Source organism: Natator depressus, chromosome 3 (assembly GCF_965152275.1).
Source record: "Natator depressus isolate rNatDep1 chromosome 3, rNatDep2.hap1, whole genome shotgun sequence".
NCBI classification, from domain to species: Eukaryota; Metazoa; Chordata; order Testudines; family Cheloniidae; genus Natator; species Natator depressus.
The window spans coordinates 196,599,410-196,613,158 of record NC_134236.1 but is presented as its reverse complement, the minus strand read 5'-3'; the positions used below and the strand labels follow the sequence as shown (position 1 = coordinate 196,613,158).

At 42.8% G+C, this 13,749-nt stretch overlaps 1 protein-coding gene across 4 annotated transcripts in view; it reads left to right on the top strand.

Annotated features, from left to right (window-relative positions):
• MACROD2 (mono-ADP ribosylhydrolase 2) overlaps positions 1 to 13,749 on the top strand; it is a 1,526,954-nt gene that overhangs the window by 824,776 nt on the left and 688,429 nt on the right. The window lies entirely within an intron of this gene.

The following is a 13,749-nucleotide window of genomic DNA, read 5'->3' as shown; positions in this document are numbered from 1 at the left end:
CTGTATATATTATATGTATAGGAGAGAGGCTGCAAGTGATAACTTTATTTCAGAATTTCAACAGTTTGATAAACAGCCATGCTGACAAATGACAGATCTATATCTAAGTGTTAAAAAGGTATTATTGAAATAAATAGAATAGAAACAAAGAAATAAATGATCTAAGACAGCGGTTCTCGAAGTTTAGCAACCTGAGGACTCCCATTTTGATTTAAAAATTTTTGCAGACCTCCAAGTCCCCCGCTCAGCCTCAGGCCCCACCCCCACTCCACCCCTTCCCCTAAGGCTCCACTTCCGCCCCTCCTCTTCCCTGCTTCTTTCCGCTCCCTCCCCCAAGCCTGCCCCATCCCCAGCTGTTCCCCGGCGTGCAGGAGGCACTGGGAGGGAGGGGGAAGAGTTGAGGGAGGGAGAGGGAGGAGTTGATCAGTGAGGGCAGTGGTCCCCCGGGCTACCCTCGCGGACCCCAGTTTGAGAAACGCTGATCTAAGATAAGATAGTGCAAGCCACAATTGATAGGACCAAAATTAGATGTTGTATTGTTGAGGGTTTTTTTTTAAATAAACATGAAGCTCTTCTGATTTAGTGATTCAAGAAATTAGTAGAGTAGAACTTGGTTTATATAATCTCATTCATACGCAAATAATAGGGAAATTCACTAAGTAATGACTTAATATTGGTAATACAGTCACTGCATTGGGCTTAGCCATTATGTGCTCAGTAATAGCTAGCACAGCCTTGTACTGGAAATGTTGTAGGATCTTGAAGTTCCAAACGAGACCCGAGTTTAATGTCTAGTTTGACATTTGGTATCTGTAACACTGAAGCAGAAGTAACAATCTCCCTAGTTCTCTACAGGTGAATCTGCCTTGAGAAGAAGGCCAAGATTTCCGTAGGACATGTCCAAAGACCACTCTCTGGATGAACATACACTTTTGTTCTTCAGTATATGGCACCAGATTTTTTATTTCCTTGCACCTGATGTAGTCATTTACACCAGTGCAGAGTGCAAAAAACTGCCATCGTCCACGTTCCCTCAGTTCCATCTCCCACGGGCCTCTGCCTTATCCCTTGTTCCCTCTCCTCTGCTCCAAACTGTAACCTCATTCATATTCCAATTTGCTTCAGCAGGCTCCTGGTCCTCCAACACCTTCTCCTTCTCCTCTCTGCAAACTTTCCTATCTTTGGGTGGTTTAGTAAGGATATAATTTTTCCCCATGAAATAAGTACCATTTTTCATAGCGCAATATTACTTTTTATAAGCCAGTATTGACAAAGCAATGCCTTATAGAATACTGGAAATATTTTTATATAGCTGAATAATTAAAGATTTTCCTACTCTCTTTTTAGCTTGTTGGAAATTTACTTGGAAAACAACCCAAGAGTCAAAGGATAGTGGGTATTGAACTTGTTTAGAAACATAAACAGTTTCAACAAAAGCCACTTAGAAAAGCAGCTGATACTTATACTTCTGGAAAGTTTTGTTCAGTTGAGTTCCTCCTAATGCTGCATACTTTATAGATGCAAATTTTCTGGCTTTATGCTTCTGCATTTATCATTTAGCAGTGAGTAGCATAATGTGAAAAGGATCTTTCAGCACTTACACTGTGGGCTGGCCCACAAAGACAACTAATTGCGGTATTTGTCAAATATGGAAAGCATTGCAGTAGCCAGTCAAATCAAAATGATATGTCCTTTACATTCAGTTCTGCTGAGATGACTTCTTCAGTTGTGCTTTCGCTGTATAATCAAAAGGCTGGATGCTGGGATAGATTAGAATGGCATTGAAGGGTAAAAAACTCACACTGTTTCAAAACATTTTGCAGATGGCTGATAAAAATATGCATTCTGCTCCAATAGACATGTAGCTTCTGGCCACAACCTTCCGTGGTTGTTTTTAATTTTTGGTAGCTTATACATAAAAGTTTTCCCCATACATTTTTGAAAGTGGCAAATTCCTATATTTCATCATACTCGTGATGAGCTATTGTCTGGACAGTTCCATCCATACTTCCTAAGCACTTACCCTATTAAAGGCACATGTTGTGCTACTTCCTTAACACCTGGTTTGAATTTTGTAACAAGGAAAAATGACATTTTTTTATAGACCTCACTCTCTTCTTTGAAACAAAAGCAGTAGCCATGCAAGAATTCTGCATGATAGAAACTGAAGCAAGGAGCCAACTGTTCCATTTTGTGATGTGGGTGATGGAGAATTTTGCCTTGAACCTGTCAGAACTATCACATCTTTCTTTCCATGTAGACTTAGCTGTGTTTTTTTTAACAGCTACGATAAAGCTATTTGCACTGCTAAGCTCTTCATATAAATGTCTCCCAACAAGTTTAGCAGGTGAAAATATTATGCATTTATTATTTATTTTGAGTCGTGTCCAAAATGTGCTCAGTGTTGTTGTAGCCATGTTGGTCCCGGGTATTAGAGAGACAACGTGGGTAAGGTGTAGTATCTTTTATTGGACCAACTTCTGTTGTTGAGAGAGACGAGCTTACGTAGAGTTCTTCTTCAGGTCTGGGAAACTAACTCAGAGTGTCCCTGCTAAATACAAGGTGGGACAGATCGATTAGCATAAGTAGTTAACACCTATTTCAAGGGACCATTCAAGGTGAAGGGGTTGGTTAACACACTGCCCCCCCCCCAGTCATAGGGAGGAAAGGAAGGGAGGGGGAAGCAGCTGGGGGGGGGGAGGGCAGTTGTTAGATAGATGTAGTAAGCTGTAAATAAAGCTGTAAGAACTGTGCAGACAGATAGGAAAACAGAGTCATGGCACGCAGAACTTAAAATCTAAAATACAAAGGATCCGACCTAGAAAAGTAAGGTACATGAAGTGCATTGTGTCACGTGTTTTCTCCTAGTGCTTGCTTATGTGTACGGCATTGCCTATCATAAATCCACAGTGAAAAAACTGATAGTCTGAATTTCATTAGATATTTTTGGGTAGGATTTTGAAAAGTGTTCAGCTTTCCCCTAACTCTACTCCCATTGAAATCATTAGGAGTTATATCCCTGACTTCAGTAGGAGTAGTTAGGCCAATGCTGAGAGCTTTCAAAAATCTCACCCCATGGGAAATTGTCAGTTCCATCTTTTCCATGAATTCCATGACAACTGTAAGTGCAGCTCTTAGATATTGACATTGAACTCTCAGGTTTGGTACACTGTGGTCAGTCTCTGACCAACTGCTCTATTAAAATGTTGTGTACTGTGGGGATATTCAGAGGGTTCCTGAATTTCTTCCAATCCTAGCCCTACTCCAAGGAATAAGCAAGATATGAAGACAGCAGACCGCACAGCTGAGATTACTGGATATGAGCAAAGCTAAGAGTCTTGTTCTGATGGAGATCAGGAGAAAAGACTATTTTTGTTTGAGATTTCAGTTGAGGTTTGAGATGGTTCTCTATTGTCCGAACTGGAGCTTCCTTCTCCCCCTCCTAGTGTGGGCTAAGCTAGATAGACACCTTGAAATTGCTATCCATGAACTGTTTCATAGAGCTAGATAATATATGAACTGCATGATAGTGGCCATATACGTAGGGAAGCTGAGTAGACAAATAGCAAATTAGTGGTTTTTGAGTCTTTGAGGGGCATCCATGCCAAATGAGCTTGGAGATCACAGCTGTCCCTAGTTGAAGGCTGACTCTATCACAAAACCACCTCAGATAATTTAGCAGAACTGGTCGGTTTCTCTGCTCAGCAGAGGATTGTGATGAAAATGGTTATAAAGGCTGAATTACTTCTCCACCTTAGGGGAAATTTATTACAGATTAGTATTGAGGTCAAAAGCAAGACATCTTGAAAAAGGATGCACTGGAAACTATTTGTACTATGTATTTCCATGTAAAAAAATAATTCAGAGTTACTTAAAAAGATTATAACTTTCCCTAATGAAACTAGATGACCACGGAGGAATCCACAGTGAGCAAAGAGAAAGAGATAATTATTGTTGATCCAGGGAGGAGAAATAATTAAGACTTAGCAAATGACTTGTTTTCTGCTTCTGACCTAATGTTTTATATTCATGAGATTCAGTATTGCTGTCCAGATAGCCCTGGCATCTTTGCTAAATGGATTAATATCCCACTGTCCATTTATGTACTTGGAAGTGATCCAGAGTTGAGTGAGCATTCAGAATAATATTACATTTCTCTGTGAGACGTTGGGTCAGAAGTTGAAGTGAGTTGTCAGATAAGCATGTCTGCATGCTGCTCCAGGTTATATTGTACCTGTGGATTATATAGAAACTTCAATCTCTACAATTGTCACTTGTCTTTCTTTCCTAACATGAGAACATTTTTAGTTTACTGCTCAAAGTAACAAACAAACAACTTTTTTTTAAATGTATGAAGGTTACCTACGGCACCATGACAATAGGTTCAGTTACAGAGACTCAAACTACTGTCATTTTGATAGCTATCCCTTCTTACGTAAAGAAATACAGATAGGATTTGTCATTTAATAATTTACCTTTATCCAGTGATGAGCTGCCAAAATCTTAACAACCGGTTCCCTCCTCACCCCACGAGGGGGTCGTGGCCCACCCCCGCCCCCCGGGGACTCCTGCCCCATCCAACCCCCCGCGTTCCTTGATGCCCCCCCCCGACCCCTGCCCCATCCAACCCCCTCCCCTGTCCCCTGACTTCCCCCAGAACTGGGCAGGAGGGTCTCGTGGGCCACCATAGTGGGTGCCCACCCTGCTGTAATAGCCAGAGAGACCTGCCGGGGGGCGAGGTGGGGGGTCCCGGCATGGCTTCCCTGGGGAAGCTTCCAGGAAGCATCCGGCAGGTCCCTCTGGCTTCTAGGGGCGGGGTAGTGTAGCTAGGGTGGGAGCAGGGGGAGCGGCCATCCCCACACTGATCACATCAAAAGTGGTGCCTTAGGTGCTGACTCCGTGGGTGCTCCAGGGCTGGAGCACCCACAGCAGGTCCGCGCCTGGCCCCAGCTCACCTCACCTCTGCTCCACCTCCACCTCTTCCCCTGAACACGCCGCCCCGCTCTGCTTCTCCACCCCCGCCCCCCATTTCCTGCGAATCAGCTGTTTGCGTGGGAAGCCGGGGAGGGCTGAGAAGCAGGCGGTGGCTTCGCGCTCAGGCCCAGGGAGGCGGAGGCGAGCTGGGGTGGGGAGCGGTTCCCCTGTGCATACCGCCCCCTCCAGGTTACCTGCTGCGGCGCGGGTGGCCCTCCTCGCCCTCCCCCCCCCCGCCCCAGCTCACCTCCGCTCCACCTCCACCTCCCTGGGCCTGAGAGTGAAGCCACTGCCTGCTTCTCAGCTCCCTCGCCCCCCGCCCCCCCGTACTGGCTTCCCGCGCGAACAGCTGATTTGTGGGAAGCCGGGGTGGGGCAGAGAAGCAGAGCGGGGTGGCACGTTCAGGGGAGGAGGAGGAGGCGGAGGCAGAGCGGAGGTGAGCTGGGGCCGGGTGCGGGGCAGGGCTGGGTGGGGAGCTGCCGGTGGGTGCTCTGCACCCATCAAATGTTCCCCGTGGGTGCTCCAGCCCTGGAGCACCCACAGAGTCGGCGCCTAAGGCGCCACTTTTGGCCAGTTGTTAAATTTAGAAGCCCTTTTAGAACCGGTTTTCCCTCGTGGGACAACTGGTTCTAAAAGGCCTTCTAAATTTAAAAACCGGTTCTAGCAAACTGGCTCCAGCTCACCACTGCCTTTATCCCTTCCAATGACATCTGAAAGATGTTTGACTAAGCCTTGTGCAGTGTTGAATTTTTTCTGGATACATGTAAAGCAAATTGAAATATGTTAGCTGTGTGGAATAGCCTCCTGATATAAAGAATCTTTTAATATGAAAACATTGTGTTTGCCTGACATAGGGTTTTGTCTGTATGAAAAATGTCTGCATCTTAAATATAATGGATCACAGTTAATTTAATTATTAATGAGTCACATGCAGACTAAAGTTAATGTGATTCTTCTATAAATTACAGCACAGTACTATTCTATTGTATAATTCATGAGTAACTTCCTGTAGAAATACTGTATGAATAGAAGATAGTCATTTAATTTATATGTAACGGGTTAATGTTAGGAGTTCTTTCAGAGGATCTGTTAGTTTAGAGTAAGAACAAAAGTTTGATCACAGATCAAAGAGTGTAACCCATTCTATAAAATATAAAAAGCTGGGATTTTGTTGAAAATAACTGTCCAGAAATCTGTTTTTTATTACAGATCCAGCTCTAAATCCCATTCACTTCTGTGGGAATTAGATCACACTCACAGAGTTTAATTTTGCACCCACTGAAGTCATTCAGTAGTGTGGTGGACTTTGCTGAATGCAGGATCAGGTCCACAAACCAGCAAAAATATACCATATCATTTCATTTAGTTTAAGAGCTTTCTTTCTTCACCTCTATGAGGCTGATTCATATTTCTCGTTATAATATCCCATGAGTTCATTTCATTTCACAGGAGAAACCTTCAGACTTTGTGGCTGCTAATATCAGTTATGGATGAACAACATTTCTGTTTTATTGTTCAGGTTTATCCTGCTACATTACAAACTCCACACTTAGGCTATGTCTACACTATAGCTTATGTTGATATAACTTATGTCGCTTAGGGATGTGACTAAACCACCCCCTTGAGTGACATAAATTACACCGACATAAGCGTCAGTGTGGACAGCACTATCTTGGTGGGAGAGCTTTTCCTGCCAACAAAGCTATGGCTTCTTACGGAGGTGGTTTTATTATGCCAATGGGAGAGCTCTCTCCCGTTGGCATAGAGCATCTTCACCAGACGCGCTGCAGTGATGAATGTGTGGGAAAGCCCTGGGACATGATGATCAACCATACATTATTTTCTAGTAGAATTAATTAAACACCAATTTCTGAGCATTGCTTATAAGAACCACACTCTATTGAGAATAATCATTTCTCTTTATTAGAATGAATTCTTAATTCTTAATTCTGGTATACCAAAGCAAAGATCTTAATTAGGATAAGTTGAAGACATTAAGGAAATTGATTGTGATGGCATAGCAAATTGGAAAAGATCTGAAGAGTTTGCCATTTCCAGCACTGTCAGCAATGAAAGCCTATTTTTGTCTGTCTGAGGATAGCAGTTTTAATATCCTTTTATATGCTAAACAGGCAACGTTTTCATGCATTGGTAAAGTAATACATTATTTAAGAAAACTGAATAAATCTATTGAAATCAGCCAGAGAGGCGTACATAATTAAATAACTCTTGCATTTCCCCAATGTAATCAATCCTAGGCTTGCACTGACTGTAGTTCTGTAAATCAACATGCACAGGGTTGAAGTTTCGTACAGTGTGTAGAATGTAGATGTCATTTGTTATGTACAGAAGCATCCTACAGTTGGGTTTCAGCTACATCTTAAACATCTTTAAAATCCTTATGTACCAAGTTTTGCCAGTTTGCTCCCATTTTGTTTAGATGAGTTTTGATTCCCAAAGCGAGGAGATTAAGCCATAAAGGTGATATACAACACTGGCAAGTTTTCCAGAAACTTCAGTGTAATGTATTGGTCTTTCACTACAGGAGAACTACATCTTCTTTTGATCAGACATGAAAATTAATTTGATGGTATTACCTAGGCTCAAGTAGGCATTTGTTGACATCACAAAACTATCAGCTAATTTGATGCTATTTCCTTTCGTCGTACTGGACCAATTTAGGACTGAAATAATTGGGGACAGGAGACTTTAGATCAAGATGTATATGCACAAGCAAAGCTGTGCAGAGAGCTTGTCCACTGTTGCCTGCACTACACCTGGATCTGTATGGGAATTACTATACTGGTTTAGATCAGGGGACCATCTAGTCCCGTATCTTGTCTCTGACAGCTGTGCCATAGGAAAAAGTAAGAAAGCCTGTAATAGGAAGTTATTGGACAACCTGCCTCCAGAGGAAATTCACTCTTAATCCCCAACTGTTAGAGACTAGTTTATGCCCTTATGCATGAAGGCTTTACATCCCTTAGACAATTATTGGATTTTTCTTTTTAATATTGACTGTTACAATGCTGAAATTTTCATTGTTCCTATAAATGTTCATGTGCAATGTTTATAATCCTGTTAATCTCTTGGTCTCACTGGTATCTTGTGGCAATTAGTTCCATGGGCTAATTTCCATTTGAGTTTTGAATTTGGCACCTTTCAATTTCATTGAATGTCACCTTGATTTTGTATTATGAGGGAATGGGTAGAAAATACCACCTGGCTGCCTCAGTGGGTGGAGAAAATTGATTGGGCTGGCAGTGAAGGGAGACAGCCCCAGCAGCAAGGGAGGGAGACTGTGACATACCCAAGGTACAATCTGGACTGATGAACAGCTGTTTCCCCTCAGTTCTCCTCCCTGGGATGCCTCTTACACTACTTCGCTGGTCTGCTCAAACACAGCCTCCAGTGTGTAAGTTACTCCCAGTTACACTGAATGAGTGCTATAGACATCCATTCTTGAATTACCCTGCAGAGCACCACCAGCAAACTCCCAGTCCCAGACTTTCCCCAGAAGTGTGCATCTTCTACTTCCCAGCTTTCTCCTGGACAATACAAGCTCATATAAAGTCCATCGTTTTATTAATAGAAAATGATATGCACAAATCCTTTTATCCAAAATAGAGGTTTCCCAATCACTTCAGTCCAAACACACTGGTTGAGATAAAACAATAACACAAGTTTATTAACTACAAAAGGATAGATTTTAAGTGAATGTAAGTAATGAGGCATAACAGTCAGAAATGGTTACAAGAAAAATAAAAGTAAAACGCAACTAATGCCTAACTTAACAAACTAGAGTGAATTCAAAGCAAAGGTCTCTCTCACCACATTTCAGCAGTCTTTCTGTCTCAACGTCTTTCAGTCAGGATCCCTCCCCCACTCCATTGCTGCTTCCTTTGTTCTTCAGGTGTCATGGACTCCATAGGCAGAGAGAAAGGGAGGAATGATTTGGGGCATCCGCTCTCCCGTCATGTAGTTCTTTCTCTTCTTTGAGAAGCATTTCCATGTGAGGTTCAGGAGACAAAGTCTGTGTGGATGGTAACCCCAAGCTGTCTCTTTGTAGATTTTTCTCCCACGCCCTGTTTCATGCCAAAGAGTGGCCACTTAAGAAAATGATGGTCCATGTGATTTTGTTGACACCTGGCTGAGGTGTCAACTTGCATTTTGTCTCTGGGGAACTGGTTTGTGGCCATTCCCCAAGCTTGGAACCTGTCTTAGTAATACCATACAAAAGAGGAATTTTATAACTTCTCATACAATGTTGCCACACACATTTTACCAGGACAATAATGATCATCAAGTTATGAGTTTTCAAATGATACCTGATGAGGAATACTTCATTGAGAATTTATCGTAAGTCTGTGAAAGGGGTGAACACAGGGATGCAGACTGTCACAGAGACACTCAATGTAAGATAGCTGTTTCCTCTATCCCCCCCCCCGCCCATTGGAGTCTCTGGCACCCATTGGCCAATTGGGGGCAGGGGTTCTCATTTGCTTGTCTTTCCCCCTCCCGCCACCAGCTCCAAGGATTTAGTCTGAAGCACAGGTATTTTGGAGCCTCTTGTGGCACCATTCCAGGAACCCAACCCTAGCCATCATGAGCTAGGAATGGGAATCTGTTCTGGCAGATGCTGCAGGTCTTGCTGATATCCCATTCTGGGTCAAGAAGCAATTTTTTTCTCCCAAAGGGCCAATTAGCTGAGGCCCAGGGAGTTTTTTGCCTTCCTCGCAGCATCTTCAAGCCACAGTAGACTAATTAGGAATGTGCTTAATACCTAGTTGAGGAACTTGCTTGAGTTTCAACTTGCGGTTGGTTTCCAATAAAAAGGCTAAAATAAGCTGTTTCCAGAAGTAAAAGACCTGGGATTTTGCTGGTCTGGTGGGATAGGGTGAGACCTCATGGACCAAGGTTCCCATCCTTGTGTCCCCCTCATGGGTGGGGGATTGATAGGGCTCAGAGTGAGCTGAGGAGAGCCTATCCCGAGTTATAGGTTATATGAGAGGAGCCCTGGAACCACTTAAATGCCTGGTATAAGAGAGTACAGGTGATGGGCAAGTAGTGCCCCTCCCCTGGGTTTAGGTTAATAAAATGTGCAACCTCCAGCTTTATACCTTTTCCACACAATTCATTGTTTTGTATACGTTCATCATGCCTCCTCCTATTTATAAAAGACACTTACAGTAAACTTATAATTCAAATTATAATAATTATTATTAAATATAATTATAATTATTCAATACTTTGTTGGGTATCAGATTCACCAGAAATTCAGTGTACTGTGAGCATTGTGTTGGTTTTGTTTTTAAAATGATTTCTTGATATGTGTCTTCTCTGTCTTGTCCAGAAGTACTCAGAACAAAATAAAACAGATTTGAGAATGGAAACCAATCTCTGTTCTATCATGCAACATTCAGAACATGTGTGAATCTTGCACAACTAACGAACTAACTTATAGGCAGATCTCTTAGGGAGGAAAATTATCAGACTATTTAATATGCTGTTCAATTCAAAAGAAATCATACTTTAACATTTCCTATACCATGTGCTATGGACTATATTCTGCTTTTGAGGTGCAGAAGATAATACGTTTACAACAAACTGAATAATACTTTTTACCATGTTAATAAAAAATTTTACAATGAGCAGACATGCTGCAACAATGCTCCATGATGGTTTTTCAATTGCTGAATGCATTTGTGTCTGACGTAATTTTTTTTTTGTTTTAACCAGTATCTTATCCCATAAAGAATATATAGTAAATAGTTACAGTTGGCAGGGGTAAATGAGGAAGAGGTTCAAGAGAATGTTGGAAAGTGTGAAGTAGTGGTATTTATTTTTTCCACTGCATTTTTGTTGCTGTGATGAAAATACAGTGGTTACTATAACTGTTATTCTATAAACCGCAATGTATTTTCTAATTTTGAACCTCCAATTGTTATTTTCCCCAACCTAGGTTTGATTTATGAGTGCATGCACACATTCACTGAACCCTGATGGAATGCTGCTACACATTAATTTAAATGTAGATCTTTATTTTTGTTGAAGTAGGCATTACCTACTCACTCTGAATGCCACACTTAAGGCTGTGGAATATTCCTTACAGTATTTTTCATGAGCTAAACCTTTGGTAGCCAGACACCTTAAGTTCTTTGATAAAGATGCTAAACCAGTAAAGGCATGTCTATACTGCAGTGTAAGCTCAGGGTGAGTAGAACTTGAGTTAGCAGACCCTGGGTTTATTAACCTAGGGCTTGAACGCCTACACTCATTTGTAACCCCAGGTTAGGAATTGTTGAACCCTGGGTCCCGACCTGATGCTTCAGCATCTACACCACATTATCTTGGCCAAAGCCCAACCACCCATATCCCAGACTTCCTAGTGCCCTCCCAAAATGTGGCCGGTTTAGCCCTTTGGTCATGGTGCAGCGCAGGAGAACATGACTGTCCATCAAAATTGACTGTCCAGAGGACAAAGAAAGTTGGCCCGTGGGACTGTGGGATACTTTTTGGCAGACTCCCAGAGCACGAGTCCAATGGGCCTGTGTCTACACTGCAAAGCAAAAGGGCGTGAACCCTAAAGTCTCTGCTTGACTTAGGCGCAGATCCTCCAATCCTATGGGGACCCTGGGTCTGAGCCGTGGATTAGCAAGATTTGTGTGTTGACAGAAGGAGCGTTGGGCTTCAGTCTGAGTTGGAACCCTGGGCTTACACTGCAGTGCAGACAAACACTATGGGGCTCGGGGTGTGGGGCTGTTTAACTGTAGTGTAGCCGTTTGGGCTTGGGTTGAAGCCCAAGCTCTGGAACCTTCCACCCCTACTGGATCCCAGAGCCTGGGCTCCAGCCCAAACCCAAACATCTATACTACAATTAAACAGTCCCATAGCCTGAGCCTGAGCCAGCTGATACAGGTCAGCCACAGGTGTTTGACTGCAGTGTAGACATACCTTTAAGAGTCTGTTCTGAACCGTTGTTCAGCTTAATGCTTCTCAGCACCATAATTACATAATGCTCTGAGTATGCTGCCACAAGCCGCCTCAGGCTAGAAGAGGGAAAATGACAGCATACTCAGTATTTTTAACTATTTTTACTATAGTTTATCTCCATTATTTCACTGTTATTTCCTGCCCATATTGGGCCCTAGTAACTATGCAAATAATAATCAAATTAAATGTTCACCCTGTTGTTGTAGCCGCACTGATCCCAGGGTATGAGAGTGACAAGGTGGGTGAAGTAATACTTCTATTGGACCAACCTCTGTTTGTGAAAGAGACAAGAAGAAGAGCTGTGTGTAAGTTCAAAAGCTTCTCTTTCACCAACAGAAGTCCGTCCATTAAACGATATTATATCACCTACCCAGTGGTGAGCTGGAGCCAGTTCGCGAGGGACAACCAGTTCTAAAAGGGCTTCTAAATTAAACCGGCCAAAAGTGGCGCCTTAGGTGCCGACTCCATGGGTGCTCCAGTCCTGGAGCACCCAAGGGGAAAATTTGGTGGGTGCAGTCAGGGGACAGGGGAGGGGGTGGATGGGGCAGGGGTCCTGGGGGGGGGAGTGCGTCAAGGAACGCGGGGGGGTTGGATGGGGCAGGAGTCCCGGGGGGCTGGGGTGGGCAACGACCCCCTCGTGGGGTGAGGAGGGAACCCATTGTTAAGATTTTGGCAGCTCATCACTGCACCTACCTTGTCTCAACCATAATAAATGTCTAACCTGGAAGGAAGGCAAGTGCTTACTTGGCTAATGCCACTGGTTTTTTTCTGGAAATAGTCGGAGATGAGCACAGTCTTTTATAGCCAGAAGAGAGGAGAGAAAAATGTTTAACTTATGCACTTAGGTTGCCCAATCCACAGAACAGCATGCAGTACACATGCTGTGGCTAGGCTGCCTTGATATTTTTTTCATTATTTATGACTTACAAATTATTTTAAAATTGCTTTGTAATAACAGTCTGGTTTCATTTCTGTCTTTTGTATCACTGCTTTTTCTCTACTGCTTCATTTCTATTTCCAGCATTGCAATCATGTAGCACTAAGAGAATAGCTGTTAGTCGGTATTTTATGGTGGAATACATTTCGTATTTAGTAGCCCAACTACATTGTGTGTGGATGTTAGGTGGGGTATTTTAGTGGGCTCAGACACTGGGTTTGGATATTTTGTTTTTAAGAATGAAGGGGAAGTAGAAGTAGAATAGAGCTTAGCAGCCTGACCAGCTCTGTCATTGGCTTAACCAAATGACATAGCAGAGGCAATACCAAGGCAATTAGTGCAATTGTCTGCTGAGCCTGCAAGAGCCAAAATAATTTCATAGTCTGTCATCTGTTTACTGTAGTGTCATGAATGAAACACTGGTTTTGGAAGTGAACAACAGAGAGCAGGAGAACTGGTTCAATCAATACTTTAACACAAAATTGCAATTTTAAAACAGAACAAAATATATTCCTAGAAATTTCTATTTAAAATACTTTTTAACTGGGACTTTGAAAAATATTTAACTGGAGATTAGCTCCTTCCTCTCTTGATCTCTCCCTGCCCAAGCATATGTACACACCCTGACCGCATCTCACCCTTTTCTTAGAAATTCCTTTGCTTCTGTCCATTTTTCCTCCCCCTGCCCCCCCCCAGACCCACAACTCCCTACAATCTCTTGGTCTTCACTACAAAAACTCCATTGACCAACCCTGACATTCTCTCAATCACCCTATTTCTCACCACCTTCCCTCTCACAAAAGTGACTGAGGAAGTGATGTTCTCTTCTATTTAAAATCACCTCT